Here is a 26,849-nt window from a genome sequence, read left to right as displayed (position 1 = left end):
CTTCAATGTGATAGGACAGTTAATATGCTAACGGGACTGTACTATTATATTGGCCTATTTATAACGTCAAATTATCAAGCATGAAAAGGTCTTTTAATTAATAGGTTAGTAATGCATATTGATAGAAAAAAGAAAAGAAAAATCTATCACCAAGTTGGCTCTAGTACATTTACATAGTCATATCCTTCCTACCAAAAAGAAAAGAAAAAAGAAGGGTTCCTTCTATGAATTCCTATCCTTCTATTGAATTAAGGAAATCAACGAGCTATTTTCATCTTTGACGTCCTGAAGATTACACAAAAAAATCCATAAGCATCTAAACTTAATCTTCTATATTGAATCTACTTTTCCTTCAAAACATCATACATTTTCTTTCCTTCCATAATATTCGAGAAACACAAGATGGTAAAGTTTTCCAAATCATTCTCATAGTTTCCTTACTTCTTCAAACCCCCATACCGATTTGCTCCCACAGCTAATGCTAAATTATTTATCACAAGGAGGTCTGCTTGTGTAATTTTGGGACCTCTTTTTCTAGGAATTTTATCACCAGTTGAAACATTATTATGTAGATTATGTAGTTAGCATGCTCTCTGTTAAAGTTTGCTGCTAGATTGTCTCCACCAAATTTACATACATCTGCGTTGTATAGATTAGAAAACTCCTCAAGATGCCCAAGGTCAATGCTTATATCTTCCCTAATAAAAGCATGTGGTCATCCTCCTATTTCTACAATTCAAATCCTTTCCTCTGATAGTACACCATGTTTTATTAAGAATTCTCCATCTTATTCTAAATATATCATTTGTTACTGCTGCAAAACTATATTTTTACCTTGAGAGCTTATATAATTCTAGTATAAGAGTTGTTTTCCTAGTGACCAACAGGGCCACCAATTCTAATAGTAAAGGCTCTTGCATTGATGTTTCTGTCAGTAAGTAGAGGTGCTCAACTATGATGATCTGAAGAAGCCATTTGATTTGTTCGGAGAGTGGAGATTTTCAAAGTAACAAAAGAGAGATAAGATTCTAAATCTACCGCCAAGAAATAGTAAGATTCATTTATGGATCCACATCTCTTTTCTCGATCTAGATCTTTTTTATCGGTTATTCTTATGCTTTGGAAAAAAACTGAATGTTTAATAGGGTTATTTTAATGCTTACAAAATCATAGATAAAGAATGTTGGATTGAAACTTAGTAGTTATCCAACTAGTTATACAATGAAACTTATAAATTTTTAGTTGAGGTCATATGTTAAGGCATAATATGATTAGTATATCAAATATATTTCTCACCAGTTCATCAATTAACCACATATTCTAGTTTCGTGTATATTTCCTCTAAAAGCTTCCAATAGTCCTGTATTGCTTTGCAAATATAGAGTTATATACGACATCAGTTAAGAGTTTTAGGTTAGTATAGTCATCTTCTGCTAAGAGCTATCTAAGGCACCCATTTCTGCTAATTTAGTTCCTTTTTTAAGAGCTATCTATGGAATCAGGAGTTTGAGTTAAATGTATCCAAAATTCTTTTTAAACTTTGATGAATTCAAGACTCAGTTACTCGAAGTTAACTCTTTTATGAATAGACAGATGAAAAAACTAAAGCATAGTAAATAGAAATCTTTATAAGAGCTTAACAGTAGTGAAAAAATTGTATATAAGATTTAAAGGGATCATTGTCGCCAATAAAATGGCTAGTGATTCAGATATGGGATACATATCTTGTAAAACCAACTCCTACTATATTCTATCTGAGTCCATCTATCTCAAGTCTCAGCCTATATGACCAGTTAATCATTTAAAGATTGATGTAATATCCTGATATAGCTGGACTCCAAAATTTACCATGGTTTAGTTGTTGTGACCATCTCTGGAGGTCTGTGAGACTTTCCAGTTTGTCGAGGCCTCGTGGCAAAATTCCTCTAAAGCTGTTACTAGAGAGATCCAGTTGTCATAGGGATGTGCAATTTAGTAGCTCCAATGGGATGTTCTCAGATAACTTGTTGTCAGTCAGAATAAGTAGGCTTAATCTTGAACAACGAAAATAGAAGTTACTCGGGATGCTTCCTGTTAAAGAGTTTCCAGAGAGTGCTAAAGTCTCAAGATTCTTTAGCTTAGTGTTGAGAAACCTTATGGTTCCTAAAAGGTTGTTGTTTGATAAATCGAATGTTTCAAGATGAACCAACTGGTAAAGCTCAAAAAGAATTTTGCACTCCAATTCATTGCCAAACAAGTTTAAGTACTTCAAACTTTAGAGATGAATCAGTTCAACAGAAATTGAACCAGAAAAGTTGTTGTTTGCCAGGTTCAAGATTTTGAGTGATTCGAGCTGACCAATTAATGAAGGAATCTATCCTGCAATATTGTTATTTGATGCTGTAAAATTTTGAAGATTTCTGCAGCCGCCAGTTACTTCTGGTATGTGGCTACTAAGACTATTTTGCTGTAAGTCAAGATTTATCTGATGCTTCAACTTACCAACCTCATATGGTATCTTTTCACTAAATTGGCAATAAGCAAGAGAAAAGACACTCAACTCAGGCAAGTTACCAATTTTTGGTATCACTTGTCCTGTCAGAATGTTGACTTCAAATCTAAGAAATTGCAGCTTTCTTAAATGACCAATCTCTAGAAGAATCTCACCAGTGAGAAAATTGGAGAAAAGATACAATTCCTCCAAGTTATGAAGCTCTCATAATGCAGTCGGGATTGTTCTATTAAGAAAATTATTTGAAAGATCAATCACTCTATAGCTGGGCTCTGTCAATATTTAAGTATTATCTATGAGAATAATTGGTGAACTCTGATATGCCTCTTGTTTCAAGTTCAGGCCCAGTTTCTATGGCAGCTTCTTCATAAAGAGAATATAAGGATCAATGTTTTCTTAATTTTGTGAAATTGGATTTTGGTTAGTTCCTCTTATATATGACCTCATGAATTTTCTCCTTCTCGGAGTTAACATTCTGGAAAAGTTCCTTGTTCTTTAATTTAAGCTTTTAATTTTTTTTTATTTTGTCATTGTAGATTGCAAGGAAAATCTTTGTGGGGGTCCCTAGATGGTCTGTTTCAAATTGACCAAATGACAGTCAATGGGGAAGGTCCCTTCAAAGTTTCTATTGAAGATTTGTTGCATCTGGTTAAAGCTTTAATGTATTATCTATTTCTAAGAAGCTGATTCTAAGTTAGTTGGGTTCTTTATCTTGTTAAATCCTAATTCTCAACACCCATCCTGCAAAATAAACATATTGGTACAGTCTTATGTAGTATGGTTATTACAGAAATTTCTCCAGAATGTGCTATGATGGCCCTTGAGGTAGTATGCTTGCCATCTGTTGCTCCATTACATGTAAGATTCCTTTTTAGTTTTGATGAATGGTAAAATCAAATTGATGTCCAATCCTAGTAGTGTGTGGCTGCTACTGAACATGGAACCCCTCTTATACCTTAGAATTACTGTGATATCATCAATTTTATATGGGATGACTATTGTGTTTTAAGTCCCAACATATCTACAATATGAGTATCACATAAATACCAATGTTAAGATGGATGTGCAGTTGATTTTCCTCATGAGGTGAAGCGATGTACTAAATTTCTATTTTACTGTTGTAGGAGGTACTTGATTTAGGTAAAACGGTAGGAACTAAAAGTCGAGGACTTGATTATTTTTTGGCCCTGCGATGGAAGCTAGCAATTTGAGCTGAAAGTGGAGGACTTAAACAATAGAAACATGCGTTACTTGATTATTTTTTTTCTAGGTATTCAAATGTTATGGAAAATTTGATATCATACTCTAGCTTGATCGGGATTGTAACTATATTTTTTGTGAAACAAATATTGAAACTAATAACATGGGATGTTAACTAACTTTTCTGGTCTCTAATTATATCATGTTTTTGTATTGATATTCTCGATAGCATTTTGGTATTTATTTGATGAAATTTATTATTTTGTGATATTAGGGTCATTTGTGGTCAATTACAGACTAGAAATATTGCTCGTCTTTAAATATTTATCTAGGATGAGATGTTTCTCGTGGCTCATCTTTAAAGGTTGATCTAGGACCAAGATGTTGCTCATCCTTAAAGGTTGATCTAGGAAAAGAATTTTGCTCGTTGCTAAAGGATGATTATGACCAGGTAGTTAGTTTATTTGGGATGAGAAATACCATCGCAAAAATATAATTACGATGAGGTAGTTTGTCTATTTATGATACGATATACCATCACTAAAAGATAATTATGACCATGTAGTTAGTCTTTTTGGGATGAGAAATACCGTCCCAAAAAGATAATTAGGACGAAGTAGTTAGTCGATTGGGACAAGATATACCATTGCTAAAAAAAATTATGACTAGTTTTTTACTGTCTCAAAAGGGTTTTAAGGACCGGCTTATTAGAATCGCCGCTAATGACTTTTTGCGGTGGAGCCTGTTAGGACGGGTGCGATCAGATTTTTCCCGTCCTCAAAGACCAATTGGGATAAGATTTGGACTTTCTGGGACCATATTTCCTTTCCTTATAGGCTGTTTTTCTTGTAGTAGGGTTGATACTTGGATTTTGAAAAAGCCACTGTATTACTTGAGTGGACCATGTACACTTGTGTGTTTGGGTGCAGTAGTATCCTCTTGAACCATATATTAGGTTGCTTGTTTGGGGGTACTAGGTCTAGTTTAGGAACTCTTAGTATAATTTTGGATAGTATTCCGTGGTAAATGGACATTATTTGTCTGGGTTGCCTTTTTATGCTTTGTTTTCATATTTTCTTGTCATATTATGCAAATATGAGCTTGAGACCGTGAATTTCTTTGGATGGACCTCAAGTTTCTGTTAATTTGCTGTGGAGGGTTATCGTAATTAGTGTATAATCTCTCTCTCTCTCTCTCACACACACGTGTACACACATACTTAAGCTCGCACGTATTAATTAATTTATTTGTATGCATAGATATGGAATACAATTTGGAGTAAATCACCAATTTTTGTTTCAAAAATGGTGTCGTACCACTCTTACTATTGATTTTTGATATTTCAACAAAAATTGTGCCATTTTATTATGGAGTTACGATTGTCAAGGGATTTGGATCATTTCTACAGATTTTTGACTTTTAATTATTGTATCACCTTTAAATTTTTGATCGAGGTATGCTTCAAACCAATTTTTAGTTTATTCTCTGCAGTTGATCTCGAGGTACGATTCTGGATGTTCCAATATATATTTTCTAGATTCTCTATTTTATTATGTATTTGAGAGGAGCTCGCAGAATTATCAAGCAGATATTATGATTCTGCATGGACACACATTGCATTGCATCATCTCATATTACATTGTACCTGCCATTTATATGTATATGAATATATGTGTGTGTATGTATAAATATATATATGTATGTATGTTGTGTTGAGACTGTTAGATTAGCTCCCCGCATATAGTCTCCTTATCTTGGTATACTTTATATTGTTCTTCTGAGTCCAATCAACCTATCATGACTATTGAGTACCATGTATTGTTGTACTATTGTACTTCTACATCTTTTTCATATATCTAAGTACGAGTCTTCACCATTTATTCTACTTTTCAGTAGTCCCTTGCTCGGAGTTATGTTGTACACTTGGCATTTGGATGCTTACCTAGTTCCTTCCTGTATTTAGTTATTTTTATTTTGTGTATCTTATACAAACATATATTAGTATAGTGTGTATCCTGTTGTTTCTCGAGTTTAGTAAAATCTATATATTTTCAACAATAACTTCAAACACATGTTCAAATTAACAACAACCAAATGAAGTTTAAACTCTGTATTTATAACTTTAAACTTTTGACAATAAGTTTAACCCAGCTTATGAACAACCAAAAATGAAGTTCAAATTATTTTTTCTTGAAAAATAGAAAAAATCAAATATTAAGAACTTCAACACAAGCTCAACCAGCTTATGAACTATCAAAATAAAGTTTCAAGAACTTCTTCAAATAGTTGAAGAACTATCTATATGAAGTTCAAATTGTTTTCTAGAAAAACAGTAAAACCAACTTTAAGAAAAAGAGATAAAATAGAAAGATTCAAGTCCATCAAATTCATGGTGTGTCCTTAATAAAATCATTTCCCTCAAGTACCCAAGGTTATGGAATATATCCTCCTAGGATGAAATGAATCAGTTTGACAAAATAGTGGTACCATAAATTCTATTGAAATATGAATGCCTTCAATGGGAGAAAATCATACTAGAGTTTTTTCAAGAAAGAAGAGTATTTTTTCTTTAAAATTTCATGTCTATACCTGAGTATAAATTTAGGTATTTATATCCATCAAGGTATTTCTTCACGAAGATAAGCAATGGTTCAGAAAGGTGCACCCTTTCATAAAGGTACAACTTTTCAAAAAAGATACAACCCTTTAGAAAGGCCATAACCATTCAAACCAAAAAGGTGCCTATTCAAACACATACATTATTTCTCTTATTGTCTTTTTGAGAAAACAACTATTCATTTTCCATTTGCACCTCTTACAAACCCAACAATCCCCCGCATTAATGGGGAATGACCATTTTATGAAAAACTTATGGACAGGTGTGTGATTTACAAGCAAAGATTAGTTGCATCTAGATAAGTGGGTTTTCCTTCAAACTTTCCACAGTTGACTTACATCGGATACACTCGGTCAATTGGTAGATGTGATATCCTTGAATAGTAGAACTATAATGTGCACCTAGATAACACAAGTCATAAAACTAGCCTTTTACCATATATGGTTCACACGGTTTTGTTTATTTTAGCCATGAACACGTCCTGGTTTCAGGAGAGCTTAGATAATAGGACTTTACTAACATTATCCTTGAAGCGTCTTCCACTTCACCCTCACATAGGTGGTTCCTAAATGTTTAATACTATATATCAAACTATTTGGTCAAGCCTGCCAAACTTAAAAACTATTAAAAAGCTTCAAACCATAAGCCTTATCCTTATTCTCTTAATATTGTCTTCATCATGAGAATAGGTCAAGTATATTGACAATGTTGAACCATCATTGACAATTTTGTTTGATCTTCTTAAACCCAGCTCTTGGGATATCCAGTCTACTAGGTAGAGTTACCGCTATGCTAACTTGTCCTAGGCCTTAAACCCATTTCCTTCGATGATCTCTCAACTCCCTCTCTAGATAGACCTTTTGTAAGTGGATCCGACTAATTATCCTTTGACTTTACATAGTCAACAATGATAGTTCCACTAGAGAGCAGTTCTCTAATGATATTATTTTTTCATCTTATATGATGAGATTTACTATTGCACATCATGCTCCTTGTCTTACCTATCACCACTTAACTATCATAGTGTATACATACTGGTGCCAAAGGTTTGGGCCAATAAGGAATATCTTCCAAGAAATTTTGGAGCCATTCATCTTCTTCACTGGCTTTGTCTAATGCAATAAATTTAGATTCCATTTAGAGAAGGCAACACATGTCTATTTTGAAGATTTTAAGAGACTGCTCCTCTAATTAAAGTAAATATATATGCACTCATGGATTTTACTTTATTCGATTCGATGATCCAATTTTCATTTCTATATCCTTCAATTATAACTAGATAATTATTATAATGCAAAGTATAGTCTTGAGTGTATTTTAGATACCTCAAAACTCTTTCCATTGCTATCCAATGAATTTGATTGGGATTACTTATGTACTGACTCAATTTTCTAATAGCATATGCTCTATCTGGTCATGTACAATTCATGATATACATCAAACTTTGCAACACTCTTAGATTGTCCAACTGTGAGTCACTTTCACCATCATTCTTTTGAAGTGCAAAGCTTGTGTCTAATGGAGTCTTGGCAATATTGAAATCCATATACTTGAACTTGTGGAGTTTTATAGATTCTTATTCTTAAGATCACATTTACAACTCCAAGGTATTTCATATCAAGCTTGCACTTAAGCATTCAATTCATAGAATTTATAGCATAAATGTCTCTACTGATGATCAACATATCATCTACATACAAACAAACAATGACTTTGTGATTTGGAGTGTCTTTAATGTAAACACATTTATCACATTCATTTATCTTGAAACCTTTTTCTAATATGGTTCGGTAAGCTTTGCATGCCACTACTTGGGCACTTTTTTAGTCCATAAAGTGACTTAACAAGCTTTCACACTTTCTTTTCTTTACCATGAACCACAAAACCCTCGGATTATTCCATGTATATTTCTTCCAACAATTCTCTATTTAGGAATGTGTTTTAACATCCATTTGATTAATTTCAAGACCATACACCATCTCTAAGGCAACCAACATCCGGATGGACATTATCCTAATTACAAGGGAGTATGCATCAAAATAATCAAGGCATTTTTTTTATTTAAAGCCTTTCACCATAAGTCTTGACTTGTATATTCAATCGTACCATCGACTTTTATTTTCCTTTTGAAGATCTATTTAGAACCTAAAGATTTATTTCATGAGGAAGATCAGCCAACTCCCAAGTGTGGTTGCTTAAGATTGATTTAATCTCACTATTGACTGCCTCTTTTCAAAAGGAAGCATTTGAAGAAGACATTATTTCCTTAGATGCTTGAGCTCATTTTTCAAGAAGAAATGTTACAAAATCTGATCTAAAGAAAGTTGATATTTTTTGACGTGTACTACGCCTTGGGTTCTCATCATTAAGAACATTCTTATTTGGTTCATCTCACGGTTGTTTAGACACTCTACTAGACTGCTCATGTCCAGTTTTCTACGGATAAATATGTTCAAAGAACTCAACGTTATCTGATTCAACTTCATTATTACTATTAATATTAGTTTTTGGATTTATGAACAAAAAAAAACATGTTTTACTAATTTTAGCATATCTAATAAACACACAGTCCATAGTCTTAGTTCTTATTTTTATCCTTTTAGTCATAGGAACTTGGACTTTCGCTAGATACCCCCACACCTTGAAATATTTTAAGTTGGGTTTCCTCCCTTTCTATTTTTTATATGAAATTGAATGTGTCTTACTATGGGCGTACTCTATTGAGTATTTAATTTGCTGTATGGATATCCCCCCCGCCCCCACCCATAAGTTTTTAGGTAAACCTGAAATTATGAGTAAGGCATTCATAATTTCCTTCAATGTTTGGTTTTTTCTTTCTGCATACCCATTTGATTGAGGTAAATAAGGGACAGTAATTTGATATACGATTCGATTTTCTACACATATCTCCATAAAGGGAGATTTATATTCTACACCCCTATCACTTCTTATGGTTTTGATATTTTTATCCAACTAATTTTCAACTTCTATTTTATATTACCTAATTGTGTCTATTACTTCATTCTTACCATTTCGAAAATAAACATAACAATATAAAGTGCAATCTTTAATAAGCTTTATGAAATACTTTTTCCTACCACGAGATGGTATTGACTTCATATCACAAATGTCTATATGAATTAAGTCTAAGGGATTGAAATTCCTTTCAACAGACTTTTATGGATGCTTAGCATACTTAAATTCCAGACATATTTGACACTTTGATTTATTACACTTAAAATTAGGCAAAACTTCAAAACTAATAAGTTTTAAAAGGTTTTGTAACTGACATGTCCTAAACGACTATGCCATAAATCATTTGATTGTAGAGAGTACGAAAAGGCCTCAAATTTCTTCTTTTCAATAGCAATTACATCAAGTTTTAAAAGGTCCTCATTGAGGTAGTCCTTTCCTACACATGTTTAATTCTTGCTTATTACAACTTTCTCCAAAGCAAACAAACACATAAACTCATTTTTAATAAGAAGTGTTGTCGATACTAAGTTCTTCATAATATTAGGAACATGGAGATTATTGCTGAGAGTCAACACCTTGCTAGAAGTGATTTTTAGGAATATCTTTCCATTTCCTTTAACCTTCATCGTTGCATTATTTTCCATGACAATCACTTGTTTAAGACCAACAGTATCATAAGTAGCAAAAGCTTTTTTGTATGTACAAACATGTCTAGTGGATTCTAAATCAAACCACTATTCATTTAGATTTCCAACTAGATTGCTTTAAATGATCATAGCACATAGATTTTCGATCTTTCCCATTGTTTCCAACATGCTTATTAACACAATCCAAACCAAGTCCTAGTCGTTACGGGTATCTTAAGTCCACCAAGGACCGAAGACCACTCCCATTAACCGGGCAAAACATAATACATATAGCAGCAGATGAATTCCAAATATATAACAAGATAGAGCTGAGTTTCGAACAGATAACAAGATAGAACCTAGTTTCGAACATATAATAAGATAGATAAACCAAATAAATAGGATCTAGGAATCAACAATACCAAATCCACCCACATCCTGTCCACAAAGCCCCTAAGAAACCAAACATCAACCAAAGTCAGGACTTGCCCCCGACCATAGCCAAAAATCCACCAAAATTGTCGAAGACATAAGTAATGACAAGACATGAAATGATGGTTTTTCAGAGAATGGAAGCTCACAACTTCAAAGCTGACTCTCAGACAATCTAAAAATTACCTACTACTGTACAAGGAAACAAAAGTGTTTTTAGACCCAGTATCGCACGGGGATACAACCTTCGGGGTTGGCTTGCAGGGTGAGCGCTAGCATATAACTCAGGGGCGAGATAAAATAATTCCATGACCAATCATTCCAAAGTCTTTCGAAAACCATACGCACACATACATATATATATATATATATATATAAATATATAAAATATGTCAGGATAGGGAAAAGGTTTAGAATGAGAGTTAAAACATTAATCTAAATTGTGTAGCTCTAACCATCCTATAGGTATCCACTAGATATATAGGTTTAGCTCCCCCTACTGGAAGGGTCTAGTGAATGTTAGCCGCACTAACAAGATATATCAAATGAAGACCAGGGAATTCTTTGACCCCACGTCAATCCAGGATGCATGTATATATCGATAGTGTGAACTGTGCACACGGTCATCAGGACACTTATGTCAGCAAATGTGGTTTCCAGTGTTCATCCTCCCTAGGACTCACACCTTCACGGTGAGCTACACAACCCCCCATAAAGACCAATTAAAACATTTTCACAGAGCCTAGCCATTTAGCCAAGGAATTATCCATTAAGGCATATATCATAGGTATCGTCATAGTAGCATGCTTGCAAGCTTATAACTATGCGATTCAAATTCCATCAATCTTAGGGAAATACCAACCCTGTTTAGTTTATTAAATCAAGTTGGGGAAATACCAAGGCCCCTAACTTCTACTTTAAAACTAAAAATCATGGCCAACAAGGCCTTCAGAATCCATTTTATTCGTTTAACTATTTATGAAATGCCTTTATTTTAGGGAGTGTGCCAAATAATGTGATTATTTATATTTCAAAGTCAATTATGAAAGTAGGTTGAGGGAACACAATTTTCAAAACCAAATTCCAAACTAAAATCATCAAATGGGAGGAATGCCTTAACACCCATTCCATTCACCATTCCATGCACCCCAATGGTTTCAAAATGCATAAATAAAGAATAAACAAATGCATTATAGCCATGAAAATCTAATTCAAGTTACCATCATTCCAAAACACTAAACCAAAATCAATTCCACATTTAAATCCATATGAATAACAATAAAACCCATGCCTTTAGAGAAAATAAGTTTAAGGAATGAGATGACATGCCTGAAGGTATCACAATTATGGAGGGAAATAACTAATTTCACCTCTAATAACCAAATCCTTAGAGAACCTAGATATCTTTGCTTAGAGAACTAGAGAGAGTTTAAGAGTATTTTCAGATTGATTAAGGAGTTATGGGGTCCCTTGGGTATTGTAGGTCATGGGTTATGATTGGGGAAAAAGGGAAATGCCTAGAGTGTCTCCAATTATAATAAAGAAAAATTATTTCCAGTCGTTACGGGTCACGTCACAACTGGATATGAGTTATTGGCTAGATCATAGTCTGGGAAGAATTTTAAATCCCCTTTACTAGTTTTGTCACGAGTCACACCCTATGACTCGTGAACTTACCTTAAAACTCGTAAGAGTCTAGTTGTGAGGTCAACAAAATCTTAGGCACTTATCATTGATTTGCCTACGACTTAAACCCTATAGCTCATAATAAGTCTTCACGACTCGTGAGGTACATTTCGTACTCAAGACTAAAACTTTGGTTACTCTATTGTTTTGGCCATGAGTCCCTTCTTACAACTCATTACCTCACCTTACGACCCTTGAGGTGCCAGTCGTAGCCTGGGCAGTGAACTCAAAACTCAAAAATTTTTCAGAGGCAAAAATCTAGGGTGTTACATTACCCCCTTCCTCTAGGATCATTTGTCCCTAAATGAGGAGTCAAGGCATCCTTTAACACGAATGTAAGTTAGGAATGCAATTACAAAAATCTTTAATAAAGTTAGAAAACAAAGAAGTTGGAAAACACATACCTTAAGCACGATTATCCAACTTGAGGAACAAGAATAGATATCTGGACTTCATGTTCTCTTCAGCCTACCAAGTATCTTCTTACACCTGATGGTTCCTCCAAACAACCTTTACCAGAGTTACATCTTTAGTCCTTAAACAATGGACTTGCTTATTGATCTCGCTCACCTATACTATAATTTTGATATAGGATGATCATTTCCATTAAAGCTCAACTCATGTTGAGGTTAAATCCTTGAGGAGTGAATTTAGTCTTCAAACCCTATAGGTGTTAATAGTGTCTAAGTGTATGCCCATAGTGTAAACAAAATAAAATACCTGAATTAAAATGGATTGATTGGTTTAGAAAGTTCTTTTATCAAAATCAACTCAAACTACAAACTCAAAGCAATAATTATGGTTAAGATTTCAATATGAGACAAGTCTTAGGATTATGTCTTCCTAGGGTCAAATAATACAATGGTTTGTTACAATTTGATGTAAATTCTAGTTGATGATTACATGGGTAGGCTAGGTTAGTGGTCCTTGATGCTAGTTTGTCAACCAAACCTCTATCACCCATGGACCCTTTTGGATACCTCTTGAATGTGGCTATTAAATAAACCTAATACCTCAATTGGGCATCCCTATTTCTAGGAAGATGCCCAAGACCTATCTAATGCTTAATTCATACTTATGTCTAAGATAATGAAAAGAGAATAAGCTACATCTAAGCTATCGTTCACTAATGCCTTGTCACCCATATCCCTCTTTCAAGGATGACATAGGATCCAAAAGTATACTCATATCCCTCTGTTAAGGATGATATAAGGTTTTGGAAATTTGGGGTTTTCACCCATAAATCCATTTAGGGGAATTTAGAGGTTTTCACCCACAAATCCTAACTAAATCAATCAAGCATTAGTAAAACCCATCATTAACAACCAAGAATCGACACTAATACATCACAACCGACACATATTTGCACCATATTTCAATATAATCCCAATATAAATGTTTAGTTACTCATAAAGTTAGGGAGAAAAAATATACCAAAAGGATCATTCAATGCTTCCATGGAAATTTCAAATAAGAATATTCTTCAATTTAACTTGAATTGCACTAAAGTCAAATTAGAAATTTAAACACAATAGTTTCCCCAATTTGGTAGGTTGTCAAAGCCTCAAAATTAAATTTTCAAAGAGGAGAATACCAAATAAAAAAGGGTTTTTGCCTTATAAGGAATTTCGGGTCGGCAACAGAAAATTACACAATTGCCCCTGGGAATAAACCCTAAATGCCTTGATCGCGTCTACCATGATCGTCGTAAGACCATATTGAACGTGGACAGTTGACCAAGCTTGAATTTTAGTGATCCCGATGCTCAAATCCCAATCACGATAACTAAGGGTCAGATCCATCTCCTATTTTTCCAACTTTTGCACTTCTCTTCCCCTTTTGATCCTTTTCAACTCATTTTACTCATTTTCTTCTTATCACCTATATATATATGCAAAATGTGGGAATTAGTGCATTCAAATGACAAAATTGTCTCCTTTATATCATTAGATCACAACAGTGTGTACTAATTTGGCAGTAAATGAGTGGTAAATTTACTACTCATCAATACCCCCAACATAAGCCTTTGTTTGTCCTCAAGCAAGACTAACTCTTACTTAATGAAGCAATACAAATTTAAGCCCATTTATACGACCAAATGATCACAATGACTTCAAACTTGATTAATACCAATATATAGCTTTCAAACATGGGCAAAGTTATTCTCTCGACTCCTCTCAACATTAAACACCATCTCAAGGATGCAAACGACTTCAAAGAACTACAATGAAACAATTACTAACTCTCTAAAAGTGACTCCCTAGGCATAGCAACTCGACTACCCTTGCCTTATTTTTTGGAAGATGATAATTTACCCACCTCAATTAGTCTACTTGTATCCCCACGAGAAAGAAATCCCTCATACTAAATTATCTATTATAAAATAAGGGACTTAAGTGAAAACACCCACTATCACAAGGACTGTCTCAATGCTAATAAGTACCATAGCATATGCTTTCCCTTACTTTCAATTGCCACTATAATGACTACACTAGGTTAGAGATCTCAAAGGATTTTTTCAAGCTTGTAATGTAGATTTAGGAACGGGTATGATATCATTTGGATACAAAGTGACTACACCCTCCTTTTCCATAGACCACTTTATTTATTTCTAAATTCACACATGCCTACTTTTACTACCTTAATTTACCCAATTCTTTCAAAGTATCTTCTTTTGACTATTTTCTTTGCACTCCATGCTATTCCTTCTTTTGATGATTTCTTTTTTTCACTTTTTTAATTTCTCTGTTTGCTAGCATCATAGGAATTCTCTTACATTATCATGGCCCAATATCATCTCTTTAAAACTTACCACTCCCAACTTAGGCATTTGGACTCAATTTTTATTTTCCAAGTTCAACGAGGATTGGATTAAAAAAAGGGAAAATCTTTGAATAATTCAAGGTTTGTAATGTGGTTGCCAAAGAAAGGCTTGAAGGACGAAAATGGGTAACTAAGGATACTATTCTATGTATGGGTAGGCTATTTAGGCTAAAGTGGTCTCCTAATATTCACCAAGAAGCTAAGATCATTTCACCAGCCAAGTATAATCACAATTTTCCATGAGAGACTAACGGGGCAAGTTCTAGATGGTACGAGTATGCATGAGAGTTAGAAAATTTTGCTCACAACACATGGTATGCAAACTCTTCAAGGGAGGCTCAATTGCAATTCCTACTAGAGACAAAATGGAGTATTTACCAACTTCTACGAGCTAAAGACTTCGCAGTCACAAAAAGAGGTAAACTATTGTTACAAAATTATTCACGTCCATGCCCTTGGTTTTCAAAAATTTTGGATGGAAAGGGGTGTTTTCTTAGCATTTACACCATACATGATTTGCTATTTATGGTACCAAACTAAGCCGTCATCTCACATTTTGGCTTTTACTGTGGAAAACCATATGGCTAGTCAGACTTCACCATACGTATAAGGGTAATCGTAAATCTAAAATGCCACAGGTACTCAGACTTTCCCTGCATCCTTGGCTCAAAACCCAATCACGATGATTTTACCTTATGAATATCGTCACTTAATCTATCATAGATAAAGGCTCATTCAATATTATCATAAACAAGATAAAAACAAACAAACTAAAAATGAAACAAGTAACTAATCCATGAAATATGGAAACCACTAGAATGCCCTAATATTATAACCCAAAATAAAATAAAAATCATCCAAATCAACATCAAAACATCCAAAAATATATCAATAATACAGGACAAATAAATGAATACGGAGACAGGCACCCCCAAGTAAAAAGCTTACAGTGTCCTCACTGCATAATCAATAAAGTATAAAAAAGAGTAAAAGGGCGCTCCCTATAACTGCATCAAGAGTTGTTGTCTCTCTTAAACTCAGCATCACCTCTGGCATCATTAGAATCAAACCACTCAGCTGGGCCTTATCATCACTATCAACTCTAGAAGAAGGAAATATGTTTCTGTGTTTTAGGACCTTCCAAAGGCCCTTTATCCCCTTCCACATCTTGGTGAAGAACTTGTCTCTCTTCTTCTCCCTTTTCTCATTTCACTCCCTAAGATCCTCGTGAGACTCTTCCAAAGATGAATAAGCCCTCTTAAGCCTAGAAATAGTGGCTCCCTGCATTCTCTGATCCTTCAAGTACCTCTCATAATCAGACTAAGCCACATAAGAATGTTTGGTGGTGGAAGACTCTCTCGGCCCCTGAGGAAAATTAGAAACTAGCTCCCTAATAGTCCTCATATCAACAAAGATCTCATTAAGTGACCCTACTGTGGATGGCCTACACGAGTCTGTGTCCTTATATGTCGACTTGCCAAAGTCAATCTTTCTCTTCTTGCTCTTGCCCAGTGCTTCCTCACCCTAAATCTTAAGAGGATAAATGGGGGGGTGTTCGGGAGAACCCAAGTGTCTCTGGGGTATTCCTCAACTTTGTCTCTCCTACACAACTCAATAATAAAAAAAATGAATAAGAAGAGTGTACCACTGTGGATCTTGAAGTTCCTATGCACATGGCCACCATATGGAGAGACACTAAGATGGATAAAACCCTTATCCAAAAGATCCTTTAATAGATCCTTATGTTCTTTCAACTCAATAGCCATTGTATATAGAGGAATAGAGATAGGTTGGGTATCCGACAGAAGATCAATCGTAAAGTCTATTTACTCATTAGGAGGAATACCAGGAAGATCATCAGGAAATACCTCGGGAAACTCATTAAAAATATGGACAAATTACAAGGAAGGAATTTTAGAAACAAAATACTTAACCCAAACCCTTGGAAATCAATTTTCGGTCTCTAAGATAAGATATAAACATTCTCTTAAGTACTAAGTAACTTCATTCCCATTTTATTAATGATTCATTAGAAAATTGGAAATTGACCGTACTAGTTCAATAATCTAGAGAAACGTAGCACGAAGGGAGCTAATCTATCCCTAAGATAACATTGAAATCTACCATATCCATCTCAATTAGATCTACTAATGTCTCCTAACCATAGATAGATATTACATAACCCCTATAGACCTTTCTGGCAAATATAAAATCACCTATCGGGGTAGGCACATAGAAGGGATTCAAAATGCACTCAGGATAAAAACTAAATAAGAAATAACATAAGGGGTCATATAAGAAAGGATGGACCTTAGATCAAGTAGACAATATAAATCATGAGAGAAAAGTTTTAACGTACCAGTAATGATATCGGGAGATGCCTCAGATTCCTGATGGGTGGAAAGAGCATAAAGACAGTTCGGATCAGTGGTAGAACTAAAAAAAGCACCCTTTGTAGGAGCTGAAAAAAAGAAACCAAAACCTTATTAGCTCTAGTAGCTACAATTTCTGATAGACAGTTACTCTAAATATGACTAGGATAACATCATTTGAAATAAAAATTCCTTCCCTCATCATAATAACCATGGTACATCTGTCCACATAATCTGTAAGGAGGATAAAATGGGCCTGACTAAGCCCCACTAGCCTTAGACTAAGCACCTTGTTCCCTACAACTACTATCAGTCTAAAAGCGATATTCACCAGAGTACTTAAGATAAGGAGCACAAGCCTCAAATGTAAACTAGAGTTTTCCCAAGTCTTTCTCTTTCCCCACTACCTATAATCTTTACTACTATTCTGCTGGCCTCAATCCTACTTTAAATATCTGAGCTTCTTATTCTTCCTCTCTCCTATTTCTGCTTATTTCTTTTTTTCATCTTCAAACTGCTACATATATATTACAAATCTCAAGATGTCTATGTCATTACTCAGCATTGTGGCCTTACAATCTTGTACAAAGTCTTGAGACAAACCTAAAGTAAACTTCCTTATTCTCATTATCATACTAGACACAATCTATAGGGAGTAACAAGATAACTAGTGGAATTTCAAAGCATACTCCTTCATAGTCATCCTTCTGTGCTTCAAATTCACAAACTCCTTGGCCTTAGCCTCCCTTAGTTCCTGAGGAAATAGAAGATCAAAGATAGCACCTAAAAACTCTTCTAACATAGGCTGCTCGACACCATCACCACTTGATTTCTCCCTCTACTCATCCACTAATATGTCACATTCTGATATACAACAAACTCCACACCCTTCATAATAGTAGCATGTACCACCTTAAATATCATTTTTATTTCATTAAAGAACTCTTAAGGATCCTCTTCATCTTTAGAGTCTGTAAAGGTTATAGGGCTCAACCTCATAAACTAGCCAACCCTAATAACCTCAGAAGATGGTGCAACAGAACCAACATAATTAGGATGACGATATTGAGAAATCACCAACTGAGTTAAGAAATGAATAGATCGACGAAACTCGACATTAGAAATGTCTCCTTGGGGCAGTGTGGCAGGAACATTATTAGCTCAAGAAGCCTAAAAAGTACTGGTAGGGACCTGTAGAACTCCATAAGGGGCCGTACAGTTAGGAGCAGGGAGCCTAAATTGGGTCTGTACTTCATAAGTAGAATGAGTTCAATCCATATTGTCCTTAGATAGGATAGAGGAGTTTTCATGAGCGTTAGATCTTTAGGGAGGCATGATCTAAAATGGGAGAAAACAAAATTAGAGGATATTTTAATGCCCTAGACTATATAGCCCAAAAATAGAACACAAGAAAGAAAAATATTACTAAATGTCTTATAGCATATCGCTTATAAGTGTGGTGCACTACATGTCCATAAAAGAAACTCTACTTGATACGACTTTGTGGACACCCAATGATCCTGAACATAGGATTTGATACAAAACTTATCATGAACGAAACTAGGGACTAGTTGTGATAGGTATCTTAAGTCCACTAAGGATTGGAAACCACACCTATTAACCTAGTAAACTAGAACATAATACATCTAGCAATAGATAAATTCTAAGCATATAATAAGATAGACTTGAGTTCTGAACATATAACAAGATAAAACTGAGTTTCAAACATATAACAAGAGAGATAAATTAACTGAATAGAATCTAAGAATCCATAATACCAAATCCAGCTACATCATGTCCACAAAGCTGCTAAGAAACCAAATATTTAAAAAAGTAAGGAAATGCCCCCAACCATAGCTAAAAACCCACTGAAATAGTCTAAGATATAAATAAAGACAAGGCCATAAAATCAGGGTCTTCCAGAAAATGAAAGCTCACCACTTCAAAGATGACTCTCGGGTAATCCAAAAATCACCTACCACTGCGCAAGAAAATAAAAGTGTCTTTAAAACCTACATAACATGAGGATACAATGTCCAGGGATAGTTAGCGGAGTAAGAGATAACATATAACTTAAGGGAGGGATAAAATAATTCCATGATCAATCAGTCCAATATCATTCCAATACCATATGCAAATAATCATACACACACACACATACACATATATATATATATAATATGATGGGATAAGGAACGAGGTTTAGCATGAGAGTTAAAATATTAACCTAGAATATGTAACTCTAATCATCCTAAAGGCACACATGGGCTATATAGTTTCAACTCTCCCTTCCAAAAGTGCCCTACTGCATATTAGCTACATACACTTGAGAAATCTAATGAAGACCATAGAATTCCCCAACCCCACATTTATTCAGGATGCATGTATATTTTAATAGTATGAACTATGTAAACGGTCATCAAGAGCCCCATATCAGCAAACATGATTTCCAATGTTAATCCTCCCTAGGACTCAACCTTCAGGTGAGATACACAACCCCCATTACTCTTAATTATAATATTTTCACACAACCCAACCATTTAGACAAGGAATTATCGATGAAGGTATATATCATAGGTATCTCGATACAATTATGCTTGCAAGCTTATAACTATGCCATTCCAATTCTATCAATCTTAGGGGAATGCAATGGACCCTTTAGATTATCAAATCAAACTAGGGAAATACCACGACCAAGAGGTTCCAGTTTAAAGAAAAAACCATGTCCAACAAGGACTTCAAAAACCATTTTTTCTATTAAACCATTTATGTAATGCGTTAGTTTAGGGGGGTAAGCCAAATTATATGAGTATCCAAATTTTAAAGTCAGTTATGCAAGTAGGTTGAGAAAACATAATCTTCAAAACAAAAATTATCAAATTAGGGAAATGAGTCGATCCCCATCTCATTCATTATACTCATGCACCCTAACAGTTTCAAAATACATAACTAAAGCATAAACAAATGCATTATAGCCATGAAAATCTAATTCAAGTAACCATCATTCCAAAACCCTCAATAAAATTAATTCTATATTTAAATCCACATAACTAAAACTAAAACTCGTGACTTTAGAGAAAATAAGTTTAAGGAAAGAGATTACACACCTGAAAATATCACAATTATGGAGGAAAATCACCAATTTAAGCTCTAAAGGCTAAATCCTTAGAAACCCTAGTTGTCCTTGCTTGGAAAATTAGAGAGAGTTTATGGAGTATTTTAATATCGAGTAATAGGGAGTTGTAAGATCCCTTACTATATTTTATGTCATGGTTTATGATTGAGGAAAGAGGGAAATAACTAGAGTGCCCCCAATTAAAACATAGAAAGTTATTGCCAGTCGTTATGGATCACGACTCATGACGACTACGTATGAGTCGTTGCCTAGATCATAGTATAGGTATACTCTTAGACCCTCTTTACTGGTTTGGTCATGAGTCTTACCCTATGACTCGTCATCTTATCTTACAACTCATAAGGGTCCAGTTATGAGATTAACAGAAATTTGGGCACTCTTCACTGGTTCGCCTATGAATTGATCCCTACATCTCGTATTAAGTCTTTATGACTTATGAGGTTCATGTCATACATAGGACAAAAACTTTGTGTACTTCCACGGGTTTGGTTATGAGTCCCTCTCTACAACTCGTGACCTTACCTTATGACTCGTAAGGAACCAATCACAGCCTGGGCAGTGAGCTCAAAATGACATCATTTTTTGTCATCTTTAAAATGATAGATTTTTTTATTTCTCTACCATTTTCATTGCTAGAGCAATATCTGAACAACATAATGACGAAACATTGATTGTCTTTTGGACTGTCGAATCAATTTGTTATTTAGTTTCATTCTTCATTTTTCTATCAATCTTTGACATACACTTTAGTATTTTAGAATATTAACAATAAAGGCTTTAATATTTATTCAACTTATTTCTAGTCAACGATGAAGTTTTTATATCGTCAAATCATCAACCTAATGAACTTTGAAACCTAAAGAAGTTTTTATGACTTTAAATCAGAATCAAATTCAAGAAGAGTGAATATCCACAGGTTTAAAACTCCCAAAAACCAATACGAAAATTTTACCGAATCAGTGAAGGTTTTATATTCTTTGAACTGAATTTCCAAACTAATTTCTCAGTGAAGTTTTTATATTCTTCTAATAGAGGAAGTAGAAATCAAAAGATTTTGGTCTCCACTAAATTAGACCTAATATAGATTAATCAAATACTTGATTTATAAATGGTGATAATTTTTTTCTACTTTCATCGAACAAGCACAAAAAATTAATACTTTATTATATTATATCATTTTCTTAAGATTGTTGTTTCTTGGGTTCAGTAAAATATGTATTTTTGTCAACAAAAACTTCAAACATATGATCAAATTAAAAGATGAACATTCAAATTAAGTTTAAACTCTGTATTTACAACTTTGAACTTTTAACAATAAGTTCAACCCAACTTATGAACAACTAAAAATGAAGTTCAAACTATTGTTTCTTGAAAATAGAAAAAAGTCTAATATTAAGAACTTCGATACAAGTTCAACCAACTTATGAGATATCAAAACAAAGTTTCAATACTTCAAACATAAGTTCAAGTAGTTGAAGAACTATCAATATGAAGTTCAAACTATTTTCTAGAAAAATAGTAAAACCAACTTTAAGAAAAGAGATGAAATAGAAAGATTCAACTCCACTGAATTCAGTGTGTGTCCTTAAGAAAATTATTTCCCTAAAGTACCCAAGGTTATAGAATACATCCTCCTAGGATAAAATGTACTTCAATCGAATAGTGGTACCACAAATTCTGTCGAACTAGAACACAATCAACGAGAGTAAATCACAGTAGAGTTTTCCTTTTTAAAGAAAGAAGAGTATTTTTTCTTCAAAATTTTATGTCTATAACTGAGAAAAAATTTAGGTATTTAAAGCTATCAAGGTGTTTCTTCATGAAGAGAAATAATGGTTCAGAGAGGTTCACCCCTTCATAAAGGTGCAACTCTTCGAAAAACTTACAACTCATTGATAAGGTCATAACCATCCGAATTGAAAAAATGCCTATTCAACCACATGTATCCTTTCTCTTAGTGTCTTTTTGAAAAAACACCTATTCATTTTTGATTCACACCTCTTAAAAACCCAACATATCCCAGTGAGTTCATTATATATTTGTCTTTCTTATTTCTTTCAGATCCCTTTTTGTATATTTTGTACCTGATATATATAGCTATACTTGCTGAGCCTTCTCTTTTATTCATACTGATAATGGTTATTCTCGACAAATGACTTGGAGTTTGACTTACCTACAAGAGGGTTAAAGTAATTGATCATGAAATGATTTTAGTTCATGGCAAATTGATATTCATGTAATTATTTTTAGTATGTTTTATAATAAGGACTTACAGGATGATCATCGGAAGCTATAAGTTCAAGTCTTAATTTTTTAATAAATGAGCTAAGGAATATTTTGTATGATGTGGATGTTATGGTTGTTGTGATGATTAGAACTTGTTTGTTTCCCTCTTAAGAGGTTTCTGTAATGTTATGAACTAGGAGAAAGGATGGGTGTTTATAAACAACCTTTTTATGAATTTTGAAGTTTTATGCTCACTAGTGTTTAATAAATTATTAAAGTTGTGAAGGAGTAATTGAGTGTCTTGGTATGCTATAAATTAGAATCAGGGCAGGTAAGGTTAAACACTCTCATTTTTATGGCATCAAATTCAATTCAAAGTTTCTCTCTATGAGTCTATGAACACTATCATTCATGTATCATTAAGAATTTCCATGTTATGTACTTAAATGATTATGTGTTATTTTCTTCTCTATTGCTTATAGGTTTACCATGACTCCCTATTGTGTTCTTAACTCATATTGAGATGTCTATTATTATGAATTTATATTTTAAAAAGATATCATTTTTGACATATGTGTACCTTATCTATAAAATTTTATATGGATGCATACTCGCCACTTATCTATTGCTCATTACATGTTTTTCATAGTATGGAAATAAGATATTCCATTTGTTAGTCATTGTACAAATTTCTTTTTGCATCTAGTTATAAAATATTTCAGTCTTTCCTCTTTTTGATGTCGCCAATGAATCTTCTGTCAACTTCAAGTATGTGTTCTACATAATTTAACTACTTGTGCATTATCTTGAATTTGATGGTAAAAGTTGCAGGAACAATATCTTTAATTTTGATTTTGTTGTTTCATCCCTTTTTTGTCTAACATTTGACACTCATTAAGTAATTGATTCATACTTTATACTCTATCTTTTATAATTTTCCTCCATTCTTTTTCATCTTAAATTTGATGGTAAAAATTACTGGAACGAATTCTTTATCTTCAATTTTGATTGTGTTATTTTATGTTTTAGTATTTCCTATTTTGTACTCATATAGAAATTGATTCATACTTTGTACTACATTTTTCTTTTTTGAAGAATTCTTCTAGGTTAGATCATAATGTCTTAATCTTTAATTTTAGCTTTGTTGATTTGTATTTTTCATTTACAATTTTACTTTAGATAAGCTTCCGCCGACATGTAGTAATTGATCCATTTTTCCTCTATCTTCTTTTATCAGGGAATTCTATTAAATTTTATCTACTAATTAAAACACCGCAGGTGTTAGCCTCTAAGAAATTTTGTGTTTTGAACTCACTGTCCAGACTATGACTCACTGTAGGAGTTGTAGGGTCTCTATACGGGTCGTGAGACCACAATCATAGCTTGTCTAGTATGTTTTCCTAGTTTATTTCTCTGAGTACGACTTGTACCTCACAAGTCGTTAGGACTCATTACGAGTTGTATAGTCTAAATCGTAGGCCAACCAGTGTACTATACCAATGTTTCTGATTTCACTACAGTTAGACTCAATGATTTGTATAGGCTCATTACGAGTCGTAATGTGCCTCCCATAAGGTAACCAGTGTAAGGACTTAGTGATTCTATCTTGACTACCACTTAGAGCCCACGAGTCATAGGGTGACCCTACAAGTCGTAAGGTCACTCGTAGCGATTGAGCGACAATTTTTATATAAGGGGCACTTTGATCATTTCTTTCCTTAACCCCTTAGACCCACGTCCACAAAACACCAAGGAGGGGTTATTTTCAACACTTTAACATATCAAATACTCTTTTCACTCTCCCAAATTCCCTATTCAAGACAAGGCTAGGGTTTCAAAGGAAGTGGTAATCTAGGGTTTTAAGGATGGCTTCTTTTTTAAGTTCTTGGTGATTAAGGCATGTATCTCTATCCTTATACTTGGATTTTATTTTTGGCATGAAATTGGTTTATTATTCATATGATTTTGATATTGGGTTTTGAATTATGGATTGAGGATTTTGGATACAAATTGTTTGAATGGTTTTCCCATGATTTCTATTAATTTAATATGCATTGAATTGTTAGTTTGTACACTCATTTGGGGTACATAGGAATGGTGAATGAATTTAGGGGTACAAGGATTTCCCAAACTTGTGAACAATATAATTAAGGGTACAATAATTCCCTAAATAATTGAAATTTCTTATTGAAATTGATAAGAATCCCAACCCACCTATATAATTGGTTTTGGAATATGGTTTATCAATTGGTTCAACTTATGTTTTTTAAACTAATGTATTGCATAAATGGAAAAATGGTTAAGGATGACTTTGAAAACCTTGTGGGGTACAAGGAATCCCCTAAGTTATTTTAATAATGAAGTATAGGATACAAGGATTCCCCAAAGTTTTGGCATAATAACATTGCTTGCAAGTTATAGCTGGTATGACGAAACCACTTAATGATGCCTTAATGATTGATTGCTTAATATAATGGTTGAGTTATGTGAAAGTTGTTTTTAATTAGACTTAATGTATGGTTATGTAGGAAAATTATAAAGATATGGGTCTTGAATGACTTATACTTGAAACTCATGTTTACCGATATGAGGGTTGGTCTTAATGACTGTGTGCATGATTTACTATTGATATATTTGTATCTAGAATTGACGTAGGATCAAGGCATTCCCTGGTCTTTCTTGATACCTGTAGTTCGTGGGCCAAACATATACTAGGGCCTTTTCAGCAGGGGGAGCTAAACCTATATAGACCATGGATGCCTGTTTATGATGGTTGAGCTACATATGCTTATGTGCATTTGTATTTTTTGATTGATTTTGGATTATTTATTATGGCATTACTTTATCCCTTATCCCTGAATTACATGCTAGCGCTCAACCCACTAACTATCTACGGACGTTGTATCCCCATGCGATGTAGGCATAAAAAATAATTCTACTTTTCTTGCATAGTAACTAGGTGATCGTGGGATAGATCATGATTCAAATTCAAGTGGTGAGCTTCCATACTTTGAAAGACCTCATTTCATGTTTTGGTTTTCTATTGTCATATACTATTCTTTTAGCTCTTTTTTTTGCTATCATCGGGGCATGTCCCGACTTAGATTATTTTTTAAATTAGTAGAGGCTTTATGGATATTACTGTGAACTTGGTTATTGGTTATTAGTTATCGATTATTGACAAATCCTAGATAACTTGAAGTCATTAAACATGCTATCTTGTTATATGTTCAAAATTTAGTCGCTGCTAAGGTATGGTGATTTGTTTATCTATGCAAATAGGGTGTTCCCCAATCCTTGTTGGACTTGGGATTCTTGTTATGGCTAGAGCCTGGTTCAACTCATAACAAAGATTGTGTTGGAGCCTATGTTTATGGTCAATTGGGTGTCCACAAAGCCGTATCAAGTAGAGTTTCTTTTATGGGTGTATATCATACCATACTTATAAGGGAGAGACTATGAAACATTTAGGAATATTTTTCTTTCTTGTTGTTCTATTTTTGGGCTATAGAGTCTAAGGTCTTAAATCTCCTCTAATTCCCATTTGCTCACATTTCATATCATGCATTCCAGATGATTTGAAGCTCGTGGAAACTCTTTTGTATCGCCTGAGGAAAATATGGACAAAATTCATCCTACTTATAGGGTTCAGACTTAGTCTAAGGTTGCTACTTCTAATTTTCCCTGTAGAGTTCCACTGATCTCCACTGATCCTTCTCCAGATGGTGATGCTCGTACTCAGTCACCTTAAGGAGATATTACCAATGCTGAGTTTCGTTATTCCATTCATCTATTGCCCCAGTTGGTGATAACTCATTCATGTCAGTTGGGTCTTGTTGGTGTTGATATAAGTTCTTCTGAGGCCACTAGAGCTGGCCAGTATATGAGGTTGAATCCTTTTATTTTTACTGGTACTAAGGTTGAGGAGGATCCTCAAGGTTTCATAGAAGAGATGGAGGAGATCTTTTGGGTTATATATGTTACTAATGTAAAAAGTGTGGAATTCAATGCTTATCAGTTAAAGGATGTAGCATATTAATGGTATAAGGAGTAGGAGCAACTTAGAGGTGATGATGTTAAGTCGTCTTTATGGGATGACTTTTTAGGAGATTTTTTGAATTATTTCTTTCCTCAAAAGTTGAGAAAGGAAAAAATCTGAGGAGTTCGTGAATTTGAAGTAAGGCAAAATAACTATGAAGGAATATTCCCTAAAGTTTCATAAGTTGTCACGTTATGCTCCTGAGTTAGTGTCTAGTATGAGGGT

At 34.0% G+C, this 26,849-nt stretch overlaps 1 pseudogene; it reads right to left on the bottom strand.

The window, feature by feature from the left end:
* Nucleotides 1-437: 437 nt before the first annotated feature.
* LOC107879079 lies at nucleotides 438-5,343 on the bottom strand (annotated as a pseudogene).
* Between the last annotated feature and the right edge of the window lie 21,506 nt (nucleotides 5,344-26,849).

Source organism: Capsicum annuum, chromosome 8, assembly GCF_002878395.1.
Source record: "Capsicum annuum cultivar UCD-10X-F1 chromosome 8, UCD10Xv1.1, whole genome shotgun sequence".
Lineage (NCBI taxonomy): Eukaryota > Viridiplantae > Streptophyta > Magnoliopsida > Solanales > Solanaceae > Capsicum > Capsicum annuum.
The sequence above is the reverse complement of the archived record's forward strand: the minus strand, read 5'-3'. Positions and strand labels throughout refer to the sequence as shown.